Below are 21810 nucleotides of genomic sequence, written 5' to 3' on the forward strand. Positions count from 1 at the left end.
CAACGACAGAGAGCTGTTTAATCCAGGGCTAGTCATTCCCCACACTGATGAAAGACCCTCTGAGCACCCGACCCAGCATCCCCATGATTAGAAGCTTTCCAGTGTAGTTGATCGGTCTCCACTTCTGGTCCCCTGTGAGCAACATTGACAGCTTCTTCTAGTCTTTTCTGGTATTGCTTTTTTCTTGGTCCTGGGTAGTTTCCTCTCACACAAGCAATGAAAAGGACTCTGTTGAATGTTCAAAATGGATCCTCTTTAGATTTGCAGAGTTGTCTAATTTTGCAGCTCTTCATTACTCTTTCCTGGGAGCTCTGTCTAACCACCTTGGTCTCCGTGGACCCTCAACAATGTCTCTGCAACTCAGGACGTTTTCTGGGCTCTGCCTGAATTTTTCTTCCCTATGTCATGGCTTGGAGACTTTCTCAAGGCAGTAAATCATAGGGCTTACCTCATTTGTTTCCCATCACTCAAAGATGATGATCCTGAGCTGCCTTCATTCCACAACTTTGAAAATGGTGGCGTTTTAGAAAATTATTTCCCACTTTCTTGTTTTTGTCAGACAGGAGGGTAAATTTGCTCCCAGCTATCCCATCATGCTTTGAAACAGAAGTTCTTACAAATAGAGTCTTAAAATTTACAAATAAACTGATAGAAAAGTGAAGAGGGTATTCAGAAAGGAGATCCAGATGACTAATAAGAAGATATTCACCGTGAGATACAATTTTTTATCCATATAGATGGCAAATTAAAAAATGATGACTTACTATTGTTAGCAAAGTTATGGGGAATAAGCACTTTAATATCCTGTTAGTAGAACTGTGAATTAATACAAACCATTTTGGAAAGTCTGGCAATAAAAATAAATCCACATCATTTGACACAATAATCCTTTTCAGAGAATCTAACTTCAGCATAAAGACCATGTAATAAAATAATAATCATAGTTGTAGTCACAAAGCAGCAGTCTGCTTTTAAACTTCCATAAATAGAAAGGTCAACTGTATCAGTAAATTATACATATGCTATGGAAAAATAATTAGCTACTAGAAAGAGTGAGTTCTGTCTCAATGACCATGAGGACTGGCCATGATATATTGTTCAGTTAAAAGAGGAGCTAGCCAAGCAACATGAATACTATAATCCTTTTTTTAATAGAAAAAATAAAAGAACAGTGAAAAAAGTGAAAGAATAAACACCATCCTATTTTTTTAACCTTCAGGAGGGTGTGCTGGAGAGATGTCATGAAAAGGTTATTAACTTTTTCATTACTTATCTTTGTATCATATTACTTTTTGTACTAAGCAAGTATTGCTTTCAAAATTTAAAAAATTTAAGAACAATTTGAAAATCCCAAGAATGTTGCCAATCAGTGTCCAATATAATTTGCTAAAATATTTACACACATATTGAAAGAAAATCAATAAGGAAGTCCACTTTAATATGTATGTAATGAAACTTGGGAAGTTTATAGAATATACTGTTATATAGAATTGCAAGAGAAGTTACTTAGTAGATAAATGATATAAGAACACTTGCAGATGGGTACAATTTAATGTTTGTTACGAAAGTAAGGCAATAGAAATGGCAGGAACATTTAGAAGAACCTCAACATATCCTCTAACTTTGACCTGTGTTGCTCACTGACCAAGTATATTACCATGTAATTTAAAGTGAGACTACTGATTTGAACTAATGAACTGATATCTTATGTTTTCTTTATTTATACATCTCTTCTAAATGAATTGAATTTAAAACGTTTGTCTTAAGTATTTCTTTTCTTTAAAATTTTTTGGCCTTTTTAGTTTTCTTTTATATTAAAAATTATCTGATTTTAAGATGGGTAATGTCCCTCCTCACACTCCCTGAATAAAATGTTGATATTTTATTAATTTTTGCTTTTATGGAGTGATTTACATGAGTATTCTATTTCGTCACAAGCATTTCACTTTTCTCTTTCCAGTTGCTTTTCTACCAAACCTTCTTTTAAAAGTCAGTATTTTGGTTTTATTGTTCTTCCATAGACCTTCATTTCATACGAATGATATTACGATCACTAAGTCTAAATATGCTCTAGCTGTAGACTTTTTAGGATTATATCTTTTCCAGATATTCAGTCAAAGCTGGCTTCAGACTTGACTGCTGGTTAAATGTACTGTACAAATAAAGCAGCCCAACACTGATCCATGGTTCTGAATCTTCCTTAATTCATCAAATCAGAGTTTTCCTGTAACACATTTTCACCCAAGGCCTTAACATTTCAAGGATAAATAGTCAATAGCGAGTTTTTCATATTTCATAATTTAGTATTTTCCTGAGAGTCTTTACTACTTTAGAAAACTATGGGATAAAATGTATTCATGTACATTTAACACTTGAAGATTTCTCTTTTAACTAAAATTCTTCAAAGAAAATAAGGTGGATATAACAGACTTGCCTGATGATTTCAAATAGGTAATATATCAGAATTGGAGATCCTGTAATCTGCATGGGAAAAACAATAGCTAACATTTAACCTGTGCTCCCTGTGTGTGAGACATTATCTTAAGCAATTTACATATGTTTATTTATTTAATCATCCAACCAGCCATACTGTTTTGTTTATTACTATTGTTAATTTCATTTTATCAATAAGAAAATTCATGGCCTTGAACTCTTACATTAAGCCACACAGATAGTAAGCACCAATGCCTGAATCTGACCCAGGCAATGGGACTACACATTCACATTCATAATTGCTACATGACATAGTGTCTCCAGAGTTCTATACAGATAATTTTATTCTTTGCTCACAGTTTTAAAACTTAACTCTTCAGAAAATTGTCATGGCCCCTAAATTTTTTTTATCATGAAATTAAACAACCTAAATCCTACCATTGTACAGTAATGCCACAATCATGTGTTATATCTCCTTTAAGCTCTTGATGTCTTGTATTATTTTTTTAAAGTAGGAAATTATTTTTATTCCAAGTCAAATACATAAAAATAGATTTTCTCACACTACTCTTAGAATTGTAAAAGGGGAGAAAATATCACTAAAGTGATATTTCACCCCTTATCCTCTGAAACAGCCAGTGCTGGGCCCCATGTGAAAGTACTGGATCTTACAGCTCCTGCAGACAGAGGGTAGGTCTTTTCTTCTTATCTCATACGTAAGCCAGTGGTTTTCAAACTTTGGAAAGGTGTGACTATTTGATGGTTATTCTTTGTTAGATTTTAAGCCAGTGAACATGGCTGGAAATAATTTGAAATGAGGAAATTAGACAAAAGACTACCTTTCAGAAGGGTGACATTAATAAAAGATCATGTTGTAGTCATGATTTTACAAATAGAAGTTATGCCAAAACTAGCCAGTTCGTAAGAATTGATAAAAAAAGATCTTATGAGCTAGGTGGTTTACATGAATAGTTTTGACATAACAGTTTTATCTATTCACACTGTGAACTTAGATCTCATCAAGCTTTGTAAGTCAATTTCCAACATACCGACAATGACTATGCTGTCATTTATTGCCCATTTTGTTATAATGTGAGCTACTCAACCCCATTTCTCTGTGCCCTGAGTCACACTTCTGTTGCTTTTGCTAACCCTCTCCTGACTCCTTTAGATGTCTTCTGTATGTTTTAAATTTTCTGCACAATAACATATTTCATATGAATACCAGGTTGCTCTATGTTCTGCTTTTCCCTTTACCTGATCCTTTGCCCTCAGTTTTTGTTCTCTTTCTAATGTACACATAACAGACATAGCAGACACACATGCATGTAAATGTGGTTACCTAGAGGCTCACTACCTAGAGTAGTTTGAGTTTTCTTCAAATCTCCAGAAGTGGTGTCAGGTTTTCTGTTATTCCACTTAGGGATAAAAAAATAGGTAGTAGACAGAGGAAAATTGATTTTTGTAATTCCACACAGACAGAATCCAAACTAGAGCTCAGAATGCCTGTCTTTAGGCCTAGAAAGCTGCCTATCTGATGCCTACATTTATCTAAACATTTGCTTCCCTAGTCTCAATTCCTTAATCAGACAGCTACCAGTGACACACTTTACACACATGTCAAAAACTCAACTTCATCACCACCACCAACAGCAACAGCAATAATACCAGTTTAGCAACAAGGGCAGAATGATATTCTTTGACTGCCTTTTCTGTTTTCAAAAAGAACACATGGATTTGGAAGGGCATCCCCCATACAGCCTATAATAATGTATGTAGACTAAGGGACTTGGAGCTCTGATTCAGAAATCTGTGCTCGTTTGATTCCAGCACGCTTAATTTCTGAGTAGGCCTAGGCTGACAGGATCTCAGACAAGAGGAAAATAAAAAAGGAGTAATTAACTGGGATAAAGATGAGAAATATGAGGCATTTAAAATGTTTTCTACCACTAAATTCCTGCTTGTGGTTTGCCTCACATTCATCACTTAACCCGTGAGTCTATAAATGGGGGTAATAGAGCTTCCACCCTCATCACTCACTGGGGAGCCATGAATAGGACCAGGCAGCCCAGACAGAGGAGGTTTTAGCAACTTCCTATCTCTGATGAGCAAAGACATACTTATCTAGCACCAGAATTTGTTAAGCTTGTGTGAGCTGTTTCAATTTGATAAAAATGGTCTTTATTTCATAGCATCATGCCATATCCTGGTTGCCTTTGTAAATAAACTTTATTTTTTACAGCAGTTTTAGGTTCACAACAAAAGTGAGAGGAAGGTACACAGATTTCCCATACACCTTCTGCCCCCCACCCCCCAAGCATAGCCTCCCCCATTGGCACCATCCCCCACCAGATGTTACAATTAATGAACCTACATTGAAGCATCATTATCACACAAAGTCTATAGTTTATATTAGGGCTCACTTTTGGTGGGAGATATTTTCTAAGAGTTTTGACAAAGTCATAGTGACATGTACTCCTATAGAGTCCCCCTAAAATCCATATGTTGAAATCCTAACCACCAAGGTGATGGTATTAGGAGGTAGGGGACTTTGATGTGATTAAATCTTGAGGGTGGAGCCCTCATAAAATGAAATTTGAGCCCTTATTTGAGACCTCAGAGAGATCCCTTACCCCTTCTGCCATCTGAGGACACAGAGAAAAAGAAGCTTATCTATGAACCAAGAAGTAGGCCCTCACCAGATATTGAATATGCCAGCTCCTTGATCTTGGACTTAACTTATAGAACTGTGAAAAATAAATTTCTGTTGTTTATAGGCCACTCAGTATTCTGTGATAGCAGCCTGAATGAGTAAGACATGTATCCACCATTATTGTTTCATACAGAACAGTTTCACTGCCCTAAAAATCCTCTGTGCTCCACCTATTCATCCCTCCCTCCCCACTGCCTTTGGCTACAACTGATTCTTTTACCGTCTCCATAGTTTTGCATTTTTCAGAATGTCATATAATTGGAATCATATACTATCTATTTAGATTGGTTTGTCTCACTTAGTAATATATATTTAAGTTTACTCCATGTCTATTCATGGATTGATAGCTCACAGTATTTTTTGTTTGTTTTTTTTAACATCTTTCTTGGAGTATAATTGCTTTACAATGGTGTGTTAGTTTCTGCTTTATAACAAAGTGAATCAGTTATACATATACATATGTTCCCATATCTCTTCCCTCTTGTATCTCCCTCCCTCCCACTCTCCCTATGCCACCCCTCTAGGTGGTCACAAAGCACAGAGCTGATCTCCCTGCGCTATGCGGTTGCTTCCCACTGGCTATCTATTTTACGTTTGGTAGTGTATATATGTCCATGCCACTCTCTCACTTTGTCACAGCTTACCCTTCCCCCTCCCCATATCCTCAAGTCCATTCTCTAGTAAATCTGTGTCTTTATTCCCGTCTTGCCACTAGGTTCTTCATGACCTTTTTTTTTTTTTTCCTTAGATTCCATATATATGTGTTAGCATACTGTATTTGTTTTTCTCTTTCTGACTTACTTCACTCTGTATGACAGACTCTAGGTCCATCCACCTCACTACAAATAACTCCATTTCGTTTCTTTTTATGGCTGAGTAATATTCCATTGTATATATGTGCCACATCTTTATCCATTCATCCGATGATGGACACTTAGGTTGCTTCCATGTCCTGGCTATTGTAAATAGAGCTGCAATGAACATTTTGGTACATGACTCTTTTTGAATTATGGTTTTCTCAGGGTATATGCTCAGTAGTGGGATTGCTGGGTCTTATGGTAGTTCTATTTTTAGTTTTTAAAGGAACCTCCATTTTTAATTGCTGAATAATATTCGACTGTCAGGATATACCAGTTTATTTACCCATTCACCCACTGAAGGACTTCTTTCTTGCCTCCAAATTTTGGTAATTATGAATACAGCTTCTCTAAACATTTGTACTAATTTTCAACCTCTTTGGGTAAATACCAAGGAGCATGATTGCTGGATTGTACGATGAGTATATTTAGTTTTGTAAGGTACTACCAAACTGTCTTCTGAAGTGGCTGTACCATATTTTGCATTCCCACCAACAATAAATAAGAGTTTCTGCTGCTTCATAGCCTTGGTAGCATTTGGTGTTGTCAGTGTTTTGAATTTTTGCCTTTCTAATCAGTGTGTGGTCATATATCATTATTTTACTTTCCATTTGCTTAATGGCACAGGTTGTTGATCACCTTTTCATATGCTTCTTTGCAACCTGTATATCTTCTTTTGTGTAGTGTCTTTCATATATTTTGTCCATTTTTTAATCAAGTTGTTCATTTTCCACAAGTTGGATTGCAACTACCTATTCATTTTCCAGATGTGAAAACAAGGCCAGGAATGACTTGTTAAAAGGGACAAAAACTAGTTAAAAGCAAAAGTTGAATTCTGCCCTCATTCAACCTTTCTTGTCTCACATCTGGACTATGAAAGATCTTACCGTGATCAGGTTTTAGTAGAACAGCTAAGTAGCATCCCCCTGACTCCGATCCCTCGTCCACATACCTGAGTGTCTCTCCAAAGCCGATGCTTGGTGAAGTCATTCTGTGAGTGTTCACTGTCTTGAGAACACAAGCCCTGCGTCCCAATCTGCGTTCCATCCACACACTGTCTACTGTCCACCTCAGACGTGATGCTTTAGGAAAACTGGATTATTAACTGTTCTCTAACCCTATCAATTTTCTGTCATGGCTTCATCACTTTATACATGGAAATCTTCCTGGATTGTTCTCTTTCACCTCAAACTAACAAATTTCTACCTCTCCATTTTTGATCCCTAGGTACCTTCATGTAAAGGTATTTATTTTCCTTTTTATGATTGTCTTTGTCCTTTGTCTTTTTTAATTTTTTCTTAAGCAGGGTGCTTTCCTTTTTAAGAACAGAGACAAGAAGGAAACTCACATTCACTATCTTTCCCATCTCAGTGACGACACCACGATTAAATCCTTTGCACAGTCAGAAATCTAGGCATCACCCTTGAGTCCATGCTCACTCTCCTCCCCTCTCACTGTGGCAGCACAGACGACAACACTGGTACGTGCACTGCTCAACACTGTCCCAACCCTGTCCCGTTTCCAGTCTAGTTCCATTTTAATCTATTTTCCTTATTATGTCCCTAAGATTCCCTTTAAGATATAAAACTGGTTATTTCACTGTCCAGATAAATACTACCTAGGCCTTCTATTATGTTTAGAATAAAGCCAAGAAGAACCACTATGATTCAGCCCCTGCCTGCTTATCTGACCTAATATCACTCTTTCTGCTGTTCACTAAAGTCATGATATATATGCACTGACATTGTCTCTGTCCCTTAAAAAGTCTCAACTCCTTCCTGGCTCATTGCCTTATGTTCCAGCTCCTGGAAGACCAGTGCTCCAGGCTCCTTCTCATTCAGATCTCAGTCCTTTGTTAACTCTTCAGAGAGACTGTGGCTGACGTGCCCTCTAAACCTGCTTCCCCAGGCCCTCAGTGCTGTTGCCCTGATTCCTTTCTTCATAGCATATTACTGTCTGAAATGAGCTTGTTTATTCCTTTCTTTGTTTTTTGTTTTTTTTTTTAAATCTCTTTCCGCTCAATGAGGGCTCTCTTGTTTACTGTATTCTTAGAACCTGTAACAAATATATAACAAATAAGCATATTTGATTATTTAATCTATATAATGTTAACATATTTAATAATAATCTATTTCTTCACCGAGAAAAGCAGTAAGAGAGTGCCAAATGCTCTCTTCCTGGCCCTGGCCATATTATGTTTGTACAGTTTCAGTAGAAACAACCGCCTTCTGTCCCCAGCACTGAGTGCTATGAGCCTTGCTGGTACTCTGGATCTTTAGAACAAAGTAAAAAGCCCATTTTCAGGCAAAGGACAGGAGCATTGTAGATAGTATACAGGTGTTGCCTTACCCTGCATTTCATAGGTACTAAAGGAAAACTGAAGTTCTTTTGGCTGATCTCCACCTCTTGAGAGCCTACAATTTCTCTCATTGGGATAAAAACAAATCAAAGGATAACCTTCATCACAGAGAACAGACTTAATGCTAATGGATCCTAGAGAATTTTCTTATAGAACAATTAAATGTTTACCTTCTCCCAACCAGCGTTTGCAGAATAAATGTTTTAAATGAGTGGTGAAGGGGGCTGGGGAAAAATTATGACCTGAATGCCAATTCTTTTTTTTTTTTTTTTTTTCCAATTCTTGATACTACTGGGTTGGCCAAAAGTTCGTTTGGGTTTTTCCCTGAGATGTTACGGAAAAACCTAAATGAACTTTTTGGCCAACCCAATGCTTCTTCCATGTTTTTGTTGAAAGGACTTGACAGACACAAGCATCTTGGTAGGGAGGCTGAAGGGTCTTAAGCTACCTGATGTTGGACGTGATTCCAAGAAAGTAGGCAATACTTTTAACCTTTGAGATGCAGCGTTAGGGAGGGTGGAAATCCAAGCACTGAAAGGAGCCTTAGAAAAGGACCATCAATGCCCTGATGGCTGAGAGGATCTGGTGGCTTCCTGCAGTGAATCCCTTCAGCAACATGCAGAATTGGATTGACTCTGACTACTTGCTGTGTATGTTCATTTTGTGGAGGAAGGAGAGAGGGGCTGCCTGATGCAGTTGACTCTAGTGCCCTTGAGGATAGCTATACAGATGTCCTGTGGGATTGAGTCCTGGGGGAAGCCTGAGAACAGAGAGATGTCCCGTTCTCCCTTCAGAGGGTCAGCCCAGCCTGCCACCCACTGCATGCCCACCAGAGCAATCCAAGTCTTCCTTGCTTAGAGGTTTGCCTCTGACAAAGAGGCTCCAGCACAAGAACTTCTTGAATGCTGAAAAAAATCCACCTTGCAGATAGGCAAACACCATTTACCATCCATTTGAAAGACCTTACCAAATTGAGAAAGGGAAACCCAGCTGAACAATCCAACAGGCAGTTCCCATTGAGGCAAAAACAATGAAGCAAGGAAAGGAATATAGGACAGCACCCAGGTCTTCAAACTCTAAATCTGTGTTCTTTCACTTTGCAATTCTGATTTATTTCACGAGGCTACTTAGAAACTTTCACATCATATTTTGACATATTTTTTTCAAATACTTCTTTTACTGTGTTGCACTCATATACCACAACAAGTCCATTTCTTCAGTTACTGACCACAGAACTAAAGTTTTTTATAAACTGTCTCTTCTTTTCCTTTCTTAAGTATTCAGTAGCTGGAATTTTCACTCAGCATCCTTCACCGTAGCTGGATACTCTCATTCCAGCTTACCTTTGCTCATCTTCTGTGCCAGATTCACCTTTCCCATCTGGCAAACAATTCTGCTCGCCTCTAATACAGTGTTTGAAAAAGTAGCACTTTAATTATGTTTAAGGACTACTCTATTCTAATATGATTAAATATTCAGGAAGAATACTATGCAACGAGTTTTTGTGATTATAGTGGAGGTAGCTAGAAGCTGCAAGCCCAATAAAAGTATAACATTTTTTCAAAAGGCAGGCAAAGCATATTTTATACTCTTTTCAAATAACTTTTAAAAAATTATCATGACTGAGTGGGTTGTTGTTTCCTGACTAAAAGATAACTCGGAAGAAATCATCACAGCATTTTCATTTGGGAGAAAACAAAGGAGAACTTCTAGGAGAGATTTTCTCATGAGATATTTACATAGCTTTCCTCAGTTAATATTTTTTTTCATTTTAGAGTTCAACTTTTTTTAATAAAACAAAATTTTAAAGTAGCAGCCACAAAAACAAAAACCTACTGAATGGTAGAAAATATTTGCAAATGATATGACAAATAAAGGGTTAATATCCAAAATACTTAAACAACTCATACAACTCTACAACAAGAAAACAAACAACCAGATTAAAAAATGGGCAGAAGAACTGAATAGACATTTTTCCAAAGAAGACATACAGTTGGTCAACAGGCACATGAAAAGATAATCAACATCATTCATCTTCAGGGAAATGCAAATCAAAACCACCATGAGATATAACCTCACACCTGTCAGAATGGCTATCATCAGAAAGAACACAAATAACAAATGTTGGCGATGATGTGGAGAAAAGGGAACCCTTGTACACTGTTGGTGGGAATGTAAATTGGTGCAGCCACTGTGGAAAAAACAGTATGGAGGTTTCTCAAAAAACTAAAAATAGAGCTACCATATGATCTAGCAATTCCACTCCTGGGCACATATCCAAAAGTAACAAAAACACTAGTTGAAAATATACATGCAACGTGGATGGACTTGGACAATATTACGTTTAGTGAAATAAGTCAGACAGAGAAAGACAAATACTGTATGATATCACTTATATGCAGAATATAAAAATGAAACAAACTAGTAAATATAACAAAAGAGAAGCAGCCACTAAAACATTAGCATAATATTGGCAATAAACATTTTTTTAAACCAACAGAAGGAATCAAAGTTGAATTGGGTGAACAGTGACTCAGAGGGTTTTAAGAAGGCCTCTGTCCTTGCCCAGGTATGTTGCTGAAAGTTGCTTGCTCTATCTAACATTTCCTGAACAAGTATAGGGATGCAGTATCTACACTCACTTATGCTCCACTGGTTCAGGCCTTTTCTGTACTGTGTCCTCAGCACTTACCTCAGTGCCTGGCACTACTTGCTGCTCAAAAATACATTGAATAGCCCTCTCCACCCCATCTCCCATCTGCGTCTGTGCCTCGTCCCCTTCTCTCTGTCTCTTTCTTCCCCATCACTTCCCCAGACACTGACACCCAGTTACTCCAGTTTCCCCGGTTTCAGCTTTGGTCTTCAGCCCCATTCACCCGAGGATTTGCCTGAAGTCCACCCCCGACTCTGCACCTGCCCCCTTAGGGCCACCAAGGACCATGACTAAGACAGGTCCCACCCCCATGGCCCCACAGCTCAGGGCGGAGGAAGAAGACGAGGAGGACTATGAGCCTGTCCCAGAGCCCCCCAGCCCCACCCAGGAGCGCTGGCAGAAGCCTACTCCTCAGCACAAGCCCCCCACCCCCAGGACTACGCCTTCACCTTCTTTGACCCCAACGACCCTGCCTTTCAAGAGATTCTGTTTGACCCGCAGACCACCATTGCTGAGTTGTTCGCCACTGTGCACCAGTGGGTGCCCCAAGTCCAGTACAAGATCGATGTCATTGGCAATGAGATTCTACGACGAGGCTGACACCTGATGGGTTGACCTAACATGACACTGCTCCATTATACGTGCAAGTCTGGGGCCCACGGAGTCGAGCTCCCCGTGGTGGCTGTGCGCCTCTTGCAGCAGCTGCTGGTGCTGGGCGCAGACGTGACCCTGCGCAGCTGCTGGACCAACATGAACATACTTTACTACTCAGCCTATTTCGACGTGCCCGGTCTCGTGCACATGCTACTGAAGGGTGTACGGCCCCGAGTGGTGAGCTCCAAGTGCAGTGACTTCAGCCACGGCTCAGCCCTGCACATCGCTGCTTCCAACCCATGCCTGGGTGCGGCCAAATAATTTGTTGGAACATGGCGCCAACCCGGTGCTTCGGAACCGAAAGGGACCCGTGCCAGCGGAGGTGGTCCCAGAGGAGTTGTCCCATGGACATATCCCTGGACAAGGCCGAGGGGCGCTGGTGGCCAAGGAGCTGTGCACGCTACTGGAGGAGGCTGTGCCATTCTCCTGTGCCCTCCCTAGGGTCACGCTACCTAACTATGACAACGTCCCAGGCAATGCCATGCTCAGCACACTGGGCCTGCACCTGGGAGACTGCGTGCTACTGGATGGCCAGAAGACCCGCAGCTGTGGTTCTGCGGGACCTCAGAGTTCGCCAATGGCCAGTGGGTGGGCATGCAGCTTGATGAACCTGAGGGCAAGAATGATGGCAGTGTTGGGAGTGTCTGGTACTTCATCTGCCCTCCCAAGCACGGTCTCTTTGCCTCTTTGTCCAAAATCTCCAATGCAGTGGGCGCACCTTCCTCATCCGTCACCTCCACACCTCGGACTCCCTGGATGGACTTCTCCCGAGTCACTGGCAAAGACCTCAGGGAACACAAAGGTAAGAAGAGGCCCCCGTCAGCCCTGAGTCTGGATGGCCTGCAGCAGCGTGAGCGAGCCAAGGCTGAGGCTGGAGACCAAGTCCTCATCACAGGCCAGAAGCAAGGGATTGTGCGCTTCTGCAGGAAGCCAGACTTTGTCCCAGGTTACTGGTATGGCATCCAGCTAGACCATCAGCAAGCACGATGGCTCTGTCTTCGTTGTCTGGTACTTCACCTGCCCCCCTCAGCATAGAGTCTTTGCACCAGCATCTGGAATTCAGAGGACTGGTGGATCCACTGACCCCCCGGGGACAGTGTCGGAACCAAAAGTGAATCAAATGACAATGATGCAGACCAAAACACCTTCACAACAGTCTGGACTCCAAAGGACATCGCATCAGAGAGCTCCATCTCCAGGTTGCTCTTCTGCTGCTGGTTTCCCTGAATCCTGAGGGCAGAGATGCAATCTTAGAGGCTCTGGACATTCCACAGAGACACAGAGCCCCCTCTAGCATCTCCTGACACAAGGAGCCCCCTAGTCACTTGAGATAGAGTTTCCCAGTAACATATCCAGAAGAGAGACCCCATTAGCCAGCCCTCGATCACTAAGGCCCCATTATTAACAGATTCCCCCATGATAACCCCCCAAATATAGACCCTATGTTACCCAGAAAGAGATTCCCTGAGTGTAGTACCTTTAGGCTAGTCCCAACCCCTCAGATCAGACCCCCCAATAACAGATTTCCACATCACCCCAAATGATGGTAACTTTCTCTACATAATGCTCTACAGCAGAACATTCCTGAGTCACTGGATCAGAACCCTTCCCTATTAACAAGGCTTCCCCCCACGCCCCCATCAAGTACCCTTGAAAGAAACACCCCCAGAGCAACAGAGTAACAGACCCACATTTAACATCAGTCCCCTCAAGATATTTTGACCCCCACGGTCACCCCCAAACCCTTACACTTCAATCAGAGACTCCATCCATTAACAAAACACCCTGCTCTTACCCCTCAAGAAGAGACCTACATTAACCAGCCCACTGTCACCTCCAATTTACAGGCACCAAAACAGCCCTGGAAGTGCTAATTACAGGACCCCCAAGTCTTCCTGTCCTCTGCACCCTCAAGAAACCCCCAGTACCTTGTATGAAGCCCACCCCATGCAGCCCACAGCACCTGTGCTGGCCAGGCTCCCAGAAAATTCTCTATTTTTTAAGTAATTATTTCCCCCTTTGGGGGACCCCAAAATTTGGAGACCCCATTCTAGGACTCTGAGGATCCCAAACCCCAGAGTACATGTCCCAGACTTTTCTGTGTCCCCAAGTCCTACAGCCCCTAGGAGACTCCAAAACCCTAACTCCCAGGACCCCCAAATCATGGAAACCCCAAATCCCCCAGGAATCCCAAATTTTAAAAAATCCAAGCCTCTAGGAAACCCCAGTCATGGAGGTCCTTGTGCCTGGGATGGAGGAGACTGTGGTCCGGTTATGCATCCCGGGCCCCCGGGGCACCTCAAACCCTATTCATAGGCACTAGGGGACAACAAAAAGGAATTCTCATCCCTGGAAACTAGAGGACTTCAATGCCGTGAGTCCATGGATCTTTAGACACCAAAATTCCAAGAGCCCCAGCCACAATGCCCCCGATCTTCAAGCCTACATCTTTAATACATGAGGGGCACCAAGGCCTTGAGGGGATCCCAAATCCTGGGCCCCCCATTTCAATGTACATTCTGGTCACAGGTCCAAAACACCAAACCTAAGTTACTGGCCCTGAAGCACCTCACAGCACCCTGGCCAGACTAAGAGCCTGATGGAGATCCTGAAGACCTAGGGGGTCCAGGGCAGACCCTGAAACCAAGGACAGCTCACGACTGTCCCTTCACGCATGTCTCCAAACTCAGCATGACCCCTACTCTCTTCAATAAAGACGTTTCTGTGGCAAAAAATAAATAAATAAATAAAATACATTTAATAAGTAAATGGGTGATTTATTTAAAGAAAACTTCTTTAGGCACTTTTAAAACTCCAGCTGGTTAGATGCTTTACTCTCTTGAATATATAAATTGTTCATGTCCAGGGAAGGACTGGAATTGCAAGATTATTGATAAAAATCACCCATGTAGTCCATGTTCTATCAACCTTATTCGTGCACAGAATTTGCACTCTCCTTTAAATATATCCTTATCATGATGATTTCTTTGTTAAGAATTTGGGCCCCTTAGGTCAATGTATCAGTACCAATAACTATCATCAATTCTGTGTTAACCAAGAGTTCATTTTTCATACTTGTAAATTAAGGTATATATTATATGCCAAAGTATTAAATTACAGTAAGTCCCCTACATATGAACCAGTTCCACTCTGAGAGTGTAAGTCCAATTTGTTTATAAGTCCAATAAATTTAGCCTAGGTACCCAGCTAACACAGTCAGCTATATAGTACTGTACTGTGACAGGTTTATAATACTTTTCACACAAATAATACGTAAACAAACAAACATAAAATAAAACATTTTCAATCTTACAGTATAGTACCTTAAAAAGTTCAGTAGATAGTACAATAACTGGCATACAGGGGCTGGCATCCAGTGAACAGGCAAGAAGAGTTACTGAATGGAAGAGGGAGAGGAGGTGGGAGATGGTAGAGCTGAAGGATCATCAGCAATAGGAGATGGAGGACAAGCTGCAATTTCACTCATGGCTGATGTTGATGGCACAGGTTCTGGTTCCTTGCTGGATTCAATTCTATCTGCCTTCTTGAAAAAATGACGTAATGACAGTAGTAGCTATCACTGGGTAGTAGTTCTTTTTTTCTCCTCATAGATGACACTGTAGCACTGGATCGTGTTCTGAATGGCTGCTGCAACCTTCGTGTACCATTCTACGTTCAGGTCCTGTGCCTCAAAAACTAACAGTGCCTCCTCAAATAAAGAAAATCCCCTTGCCATTTCCTGTGTTGTGAATCTCTTCAGTTCTTCAGTTACTTCTTCTACCTGTTGTCTCTCTTCATCCTTTCTGTCGACCTCCAATTCCATCAGGTCTTCATTAGTAACCTCCTCATGTTGCACAGCAAGGAGTTCAGTGAAGTCATCCTCTTGCAGATCTAGCTCCAGCTTCTCTCTGAGGGTCACTGAATTGCTGAAGACTTCTTTGGAATCCTTATCCATCTTCTCAAATCCACGATAATCATGAACAAACTGTGGTCAAATGTTCTTCCAAACCCCATTCATGGTGATGACTGTAACCTCACGCCAAGCAAAGTCAATGTTTTTTATGGCCTTGTAGATGTTATAGTCCTTCCATAATTGTTGCAAGGTTGTTCCTGATTCATCACTCGTCTTTACTGCTTGACAAAAAGTGTGATGTAAATCATATTTCTTGAAAGTCGCTCTAACTCCCTGGTCCATAGTTGGATGAGCGATGTAGTATTAGGTGGCAGATGCACTACTTTGACGTTGGAATGAAAGTTGTCCATGAATGGGGGGGTGGCCCGGAGCACCGTCAAGCAACAAAAGAATGTTGAATGGGACACCCTTCTCCAAGCAATATTTCTCTACCTCCAGGATAAATTGGTGGAAAAACCAGTCCTGGAAAATGGCCTGTGTAACCCAGGCTTTGGGGTTACTCTTCCACACAACAGGAAGAGAGCAATTGGGTATGTTTTTAAGGGCTCTTGGATTCTCTGAATGGTAAACTAAGAGAGGCTTCAGCTTCATATCGCCAGAAGCATTGCCACCAAACAACAGAGTTAGCCTATCCTTTGCTGCTTTATAGCCTGGCATCAACTTTTCTTCCTTAACAGATGTAACTTTTGTCTGGCATCCTCTTCCAGTACAGTCGTGTGTCATCCACTTTAAGAACCTGCTGGGGTAAATATGCACCTTCATCAATAATTTCTCAAAGCGTTTCAGGAAATTCCTGGGCATCTACCATATATGTACCTGCTGCCTCACCACTTACTTATACGTTGTGAAGGTTGGTTCTAGCCTTGAATCAATGAAACCAGCCATGACTAGTATTAAAAGATGTACCTCTGATTCTTTGCCATGTTTCTTTTTCAAGTCTTCATAAAGGCTTTCAGCTTTCTCTTGAATCATCATTAAGCTGAGCAGGACTGGATGCTGATCCTGATCCTGATCCTGCATCCACACACTGAGAAGTTTCTCCATCTCCTCCAACATTTTTCCACACTTCTTCAATATTATTGTCGACATCATCGGCACAGCAGATTTCACATGTTCCATGATGTTGTTCTTGTTCTTTACAATTATGCTGATGGTTGAATGATTCATGTTATGGGAAGAAGCGACACTTACTTTTCACCTCACTCCACTCTCTCAATTATTTTAACTTTTGTTTCCATCATTATCACTTGGCGCTTCGTAGAAGTAACAGCTACATAACTGCTGTTTTTACGCTTACTTCCAGACATCCTGGGCTTGAAATAAAGATACTGTACTACTGTATTCTGTACAGTATCGTACAGTAAAGTACACAAAAGCACAACCACTTGTAGAGGATGCATACACGTGACAATGTACACCAGACACGTGACTTAACTTACGTGATCGGACATGCGAACGTACATTCGAATCTTTGAAGGTTCACAACTTGAATGTTCGTATGTAGGGGACTTACTGTAATGCCTATTTCAACTTAAAATGCAGATAGTGCTCCTATGTCATGTGCACAGTAAGTTGCCAAGAAAATTTCCTGAAGAAAATTTATTCACTTTGACTCTACCTAAATAAATGGAACTTGGTATTTTTAGAATAACAGCCAAAGTCTCTCATTTAGTTTTATATAAATATTTATCTAACACCCTAAATCTAACCTGAGGTAGTGGCTGACTTTATAAGCTAGGATTGGCAAAGGCATAAGACTAAACACATGAGTCTTTCATGCTCATTCAAAAGGTCTTGGTTCCTAGACCTCATGTATCAGTGGCTAATGTTTACTAAGGTAAAATAGAACAAGATAGAACATACACCCTCCCAATAATCCTGCAGAATATCTACATAAAATCTATATAGTTGCTATCTTATTCTTTGGTGATTTTTACGTAGTGTGCAATATGACTTTAATAATGGTTAAAGAAGAGAAAACAGTCTGGAGTAACAAGTCACCATCACTAGTAGTTCAAGTCCACAACATTTCTACTTCGTGATATTCAATCTCCTTTGATAAATATGCTTTATAAAGCCTTTATACAGACCTTATGCAGAGTAATACATTGAGCAGATTTTTAGTAAATATTAATTAACTGTTCTTTGACCACATTTTCTTAATGAATTTTTCTGGTCCCTACCCTGGGCTGGTTAAAACTCACCTTGTGTTTGCTAAGAGCTGTTATCTAATAGCCTAAGATGTTTTGCTAAATAATAGCGTGTCTAGCACAGCACTAGTTGTTTTCTGAAATAGCTTCCTACCCTTTCCAACTCGGCTACAGATTTGATATTGGCACAAGACCCATTACCTCCCATACTTTCTTGTTTATTATGCTGGTCAAAGTGTCCTAACCTAACTATTTGTAGGGGCTGAGGAAGTCCCAGGACTTTTTGTCCAGATGGGTTACAGTCTGCATTTCATTCTCCCCTGATGTCGTCTGACAGCCCTGGCATTTGTAGAGCCAAATACAGGTTCACATGTTACCAGTGGTTATAATCACAGTTTTAAATGTGCAGCACCAGTGCCCATCAGAGTCTCCAAGGAAGGAATTTGGCAGGAAAATGGTCCCTTGCTGTGCCCCCAGGTAACCTATCTCATCTGTCATTACCTGGCATGGTGTAGATAGGCTATATCTACACAAGTGAAATGTAGGTGTAGATAGGCTATATCTATACACAAGTGAAATAATCGTCCCAATTTGTATTTGGGCAAAATGCCATCATAACAGATGGGCATGAGTGTATACAACTGGGGAATTATGCATATACATTAAACATGCAGACTATGAGCATGAGTCCTTTCTAGGAACATCCAAACATCTGTCTGCTCTGAGATTTTGTGTATACTGTTTACACCATATGCTGGCACAGTGGGAGAGCCTTGTTGGAGGTGCAAAAAGGAGCACTCATGAATTTCATGGAAATTGTTTCATAGGGACAATTTGCATCACCCTGAGCAAAAGGAACATATAACAGTGCTGTGAATATCTTTGTTGTTATTTCAAGATAGCAAATTTTAAAAACTGATTTTGGTAGCAAAAAAGACAATTTTTGGACATCACAGGAAAATCAAAATTAAAATTTCGATTAATTCTTAAAACATCTTTGTATGATGTGCATGTGTTACTTAAGCGTTGATAAACTCCTATAAGATTCACTGTTAATTATTTGAATCCTTCTATCTGAAGCCAAACCTGCAGATCAAACCAATCAGCACTTCTAACATAAATTTATAACTCAACTTGCAATGTAAGGAGTAAATTAATGTGTGTATGTCTTATTCACTGCAAGTATACCCCAAAGTAGTAAAGCATTCTTTATTATTTGAAGTGCAGAATCCCAGTAATTTCAAGTCCTATCTAAAATAATATTAAAATTTATGTGTAAGTGTAACTTATTCTTTTGACAAGAACATTGTCTTCATACTATGGATTGGCCTTATTATAAAAACTTTGGAATAATCCAGTTTTGCATACAAATTAAACATGTATATTAAGTTGTCTTTTATTATTTATTTACTTTAAATGACTGGAATTTAATTTTTTCACATTTATTCACCCTGAATTGTTATAACTTTACCTGTCTTTGTCCCTTATGAAAGTTTTCACAAGCTTATGTGATTATTTCTCTATCTGCATCTCTTTATCCCTCAAGGATCTTTTAACATTAAAGTGGTAAATAAAATAATAATAAAGTAGTATCAGAAAAATACAAATGATTATTATTACTACTTCTGAACTTATATTTTTACTTCTCAGTGAATATCTGTTTTAGTAAATTAAGCATAAAAATTATAAATGCTATAAAACTATAACTACCCATTCATATGCATAATTATTTTATGACTCCAAAATCTTAGAACTCAGTAGTACTCAAGTCAACTAATATGTAGTATATATTTATTTTCAAGTTTTATTTTATATTGGAGTATAGTTGATTCACAATGTTGTGTTCATTTCAGGTGTACAGAAAAGTGATTCAGTTATACATATATGTATATCTGTTCTTTTTCAGGTTCTTTTCCCATTTAGGTTATTACAGAATATTGAATAGAGTTCCCTATGCTATACAGCAGGTCTTTGTTGATTATCAATTTTATGTATAGTAGTGTGTATATGTTAACCCCAAACCCCTAATTTATCCCTCCCCCACCACCTTTCCCCTTTGGTAACCATAAGTTTGTGTTCTGCATCTGTGAGTCTCATCTGTTTCATAAATAATTCATTTGTGCCATTTTTTTAGATTCCACATATAAGGGATATCATATGATATTTGTCTTTCTCTGTCTGACTTAGTTCACTTAGTATGATAATCTCTAGGTCCATCCATGTTGCTGCAAATGACATTATTTCATTCTTTTTATGGCTGAGTAATATTCCACTGTATATACGTACCATATCTTTTTTATCCATTCATCTGCTGACAGACATTTAAGTTGCTTCCATGTCTTGGTTATTGTAACAAGTGCTGCAATGAACATCAGGGTGCATGTATCTTTTAAAAGTATGGTTTTCTCCGGATATATACTCAGGAGTGGAATTCCTGGATCATATGATAGCTCTATTTTTAGTTTTTTAAGGAACCACCATACTGTTCTCCATAGTGGATGTACCAATTTATATTACCACCAACAGTGTAGGAGGATTACTTTTTTTCCACACCCTTTCCAGCAGTTCTCGTTTGTAGATTTAAAAAAAAAAAATTAATGGCGTATAATTGCTTTACAATGTTGTGTTAGTTTCTTCTGTACAATGAAGTGAATCAGCTATATGTATACCTATATCCCCTCCCTCTTGAACCTCCCTCCCACCGCCCCCATCCCACCCATCTATGTCATCACAGAGCACAGAGCTCCCTGTTCTATACAGCAGGTTCCCACTAGCTACCTTTTTCACACATTGTAGTGTATTTATGTCAAACCTAATCTCTCAGTTCATCCCACCCTCCCCTTCACTCTCTGTGTCCACATGTCCGTTCTCTACATCTACGTCTCTATTCCTGCCCAGCAAATAGGTTCATCTGTACTATTTTTCTAGATTCCACATATATGCATTAATATATGATATTTGTTTTTCTCTTTCTGGCTTACTTCACTCTGTATGACAGACTCTAGGTCCATCCTCATCTCTACAGATGACCCAGTTTAGTTCCTTTTTATGGATGAGTAATATTCCATTGGATATATATATCACATCTTCTTTATACATTCATCTCTCCTTGGACATTTAGTTGTTTTCATGTCCTGGCTATTGTAAATAGTGCTACTCTTTGTTGCAGTCTGAGGGCTTCTCATTATAGTGGCTTCTCTTGTTGTGGAGCACAGGCTCTAGGTGCATGGGCTTTAGCAGTTGTGGCAGGCGGGCTCAGTAGTTGTGGCACACAGGCTTTGTTGCTTTGCAGCATGTTGGAACTTCCTGGAACAGGGATCAAACCCATGTCCCCTGCATTGGCAGGTGGATTCTTAACCACTGCACCACCAGGGAAGTCCTAGGATTTTCTATGTATAGTATCATGTCATCTGCAAACAGTGACAGTTTTACTTCTTCTTTTCCAATTTATATTCGTTTTATTTCTTTTTCTTCTCTGATTGCCATGGCTAGGACTTCCAAACCTATGTTGAAGAAGAGTGGTGAGAGTGGACATCCTTCTCTTCTTCCTGATCTTAGTGGAAATGCTTTCAGTTTTTCATCATTGAGAAAGATATTTGCTGTAGCTTTGTCATATATGGGCACAGGTTCCCTCTATGCACATTTTCTGGAGTGATTTTATTAAATGGCTGTTGAATTTTGTAAAAAGCTTTTTCTGCATCTATTGAGATGATCATATGGTTTTCATTGCTTAATTTGTTAATATGGTGTATCATATTGATTGATTTGTGTATATTGAAGATTCCTTGCATTCCTGGTATAAATCCCACTTGATCATGGTGTATGATCCTTTTAATGTGTTATTGGATTTTGTTTGCTAGTATTTTGTTGAGAATTTTTGCATCTATGTTCATCAGTGATATTGGTCTGTAATTTTCTTTTCTTTGTGGTATCTTTGGCTGCTTTTGGTATCAGGGTGATGGTGGCCTCATAGAATGAATTTGGGAGTGTTCCTCCCTCTGCTATTTTATGGAAGGGTTTGAGAAGGACAGGTGTTAGCTCTTCTCTAAATGGTTGTTAGAATTCTCCTGTGAAGCCA

At 39.8% G+C, this 21810-nt stretch overlaps 1 protein-coding gene and 1 pseudogene across 1 annotated transcript in view; both read left to right on the top strand.

Annotated features, from left to right (window-relative positions):
• The window catches only part of KHDRBS2 (KH RNA binding domain containing, signal transduction associated 2), a 721197-nt gene that overhangs the window by 373898 nt on the left and 325489 nt on the right, over positions 1 to 21810 (top strand). The window lies entirely within an intron of this gene.
• Positions 7369 to 12923, top strand: LOC118904426 (annotated as a pseudogene).

Source organism: Balaenoptera musculus, chromosome 11, assembly GCF_009873245.2.
Source record: "Balaenoptera musculus isolate JJ_BM4_2016_0621 chromosome 11, mBalMus1.pri.v3, whole genome shotgun sequence".
NCBI classification, from domain to species: domain Eukaryota; kingdom Metazoa; phylum Chordata; class Mammalia; order Artiodactyla; family Balaenopteridae; genus Balaenoptera; species Balaenoptera musculus.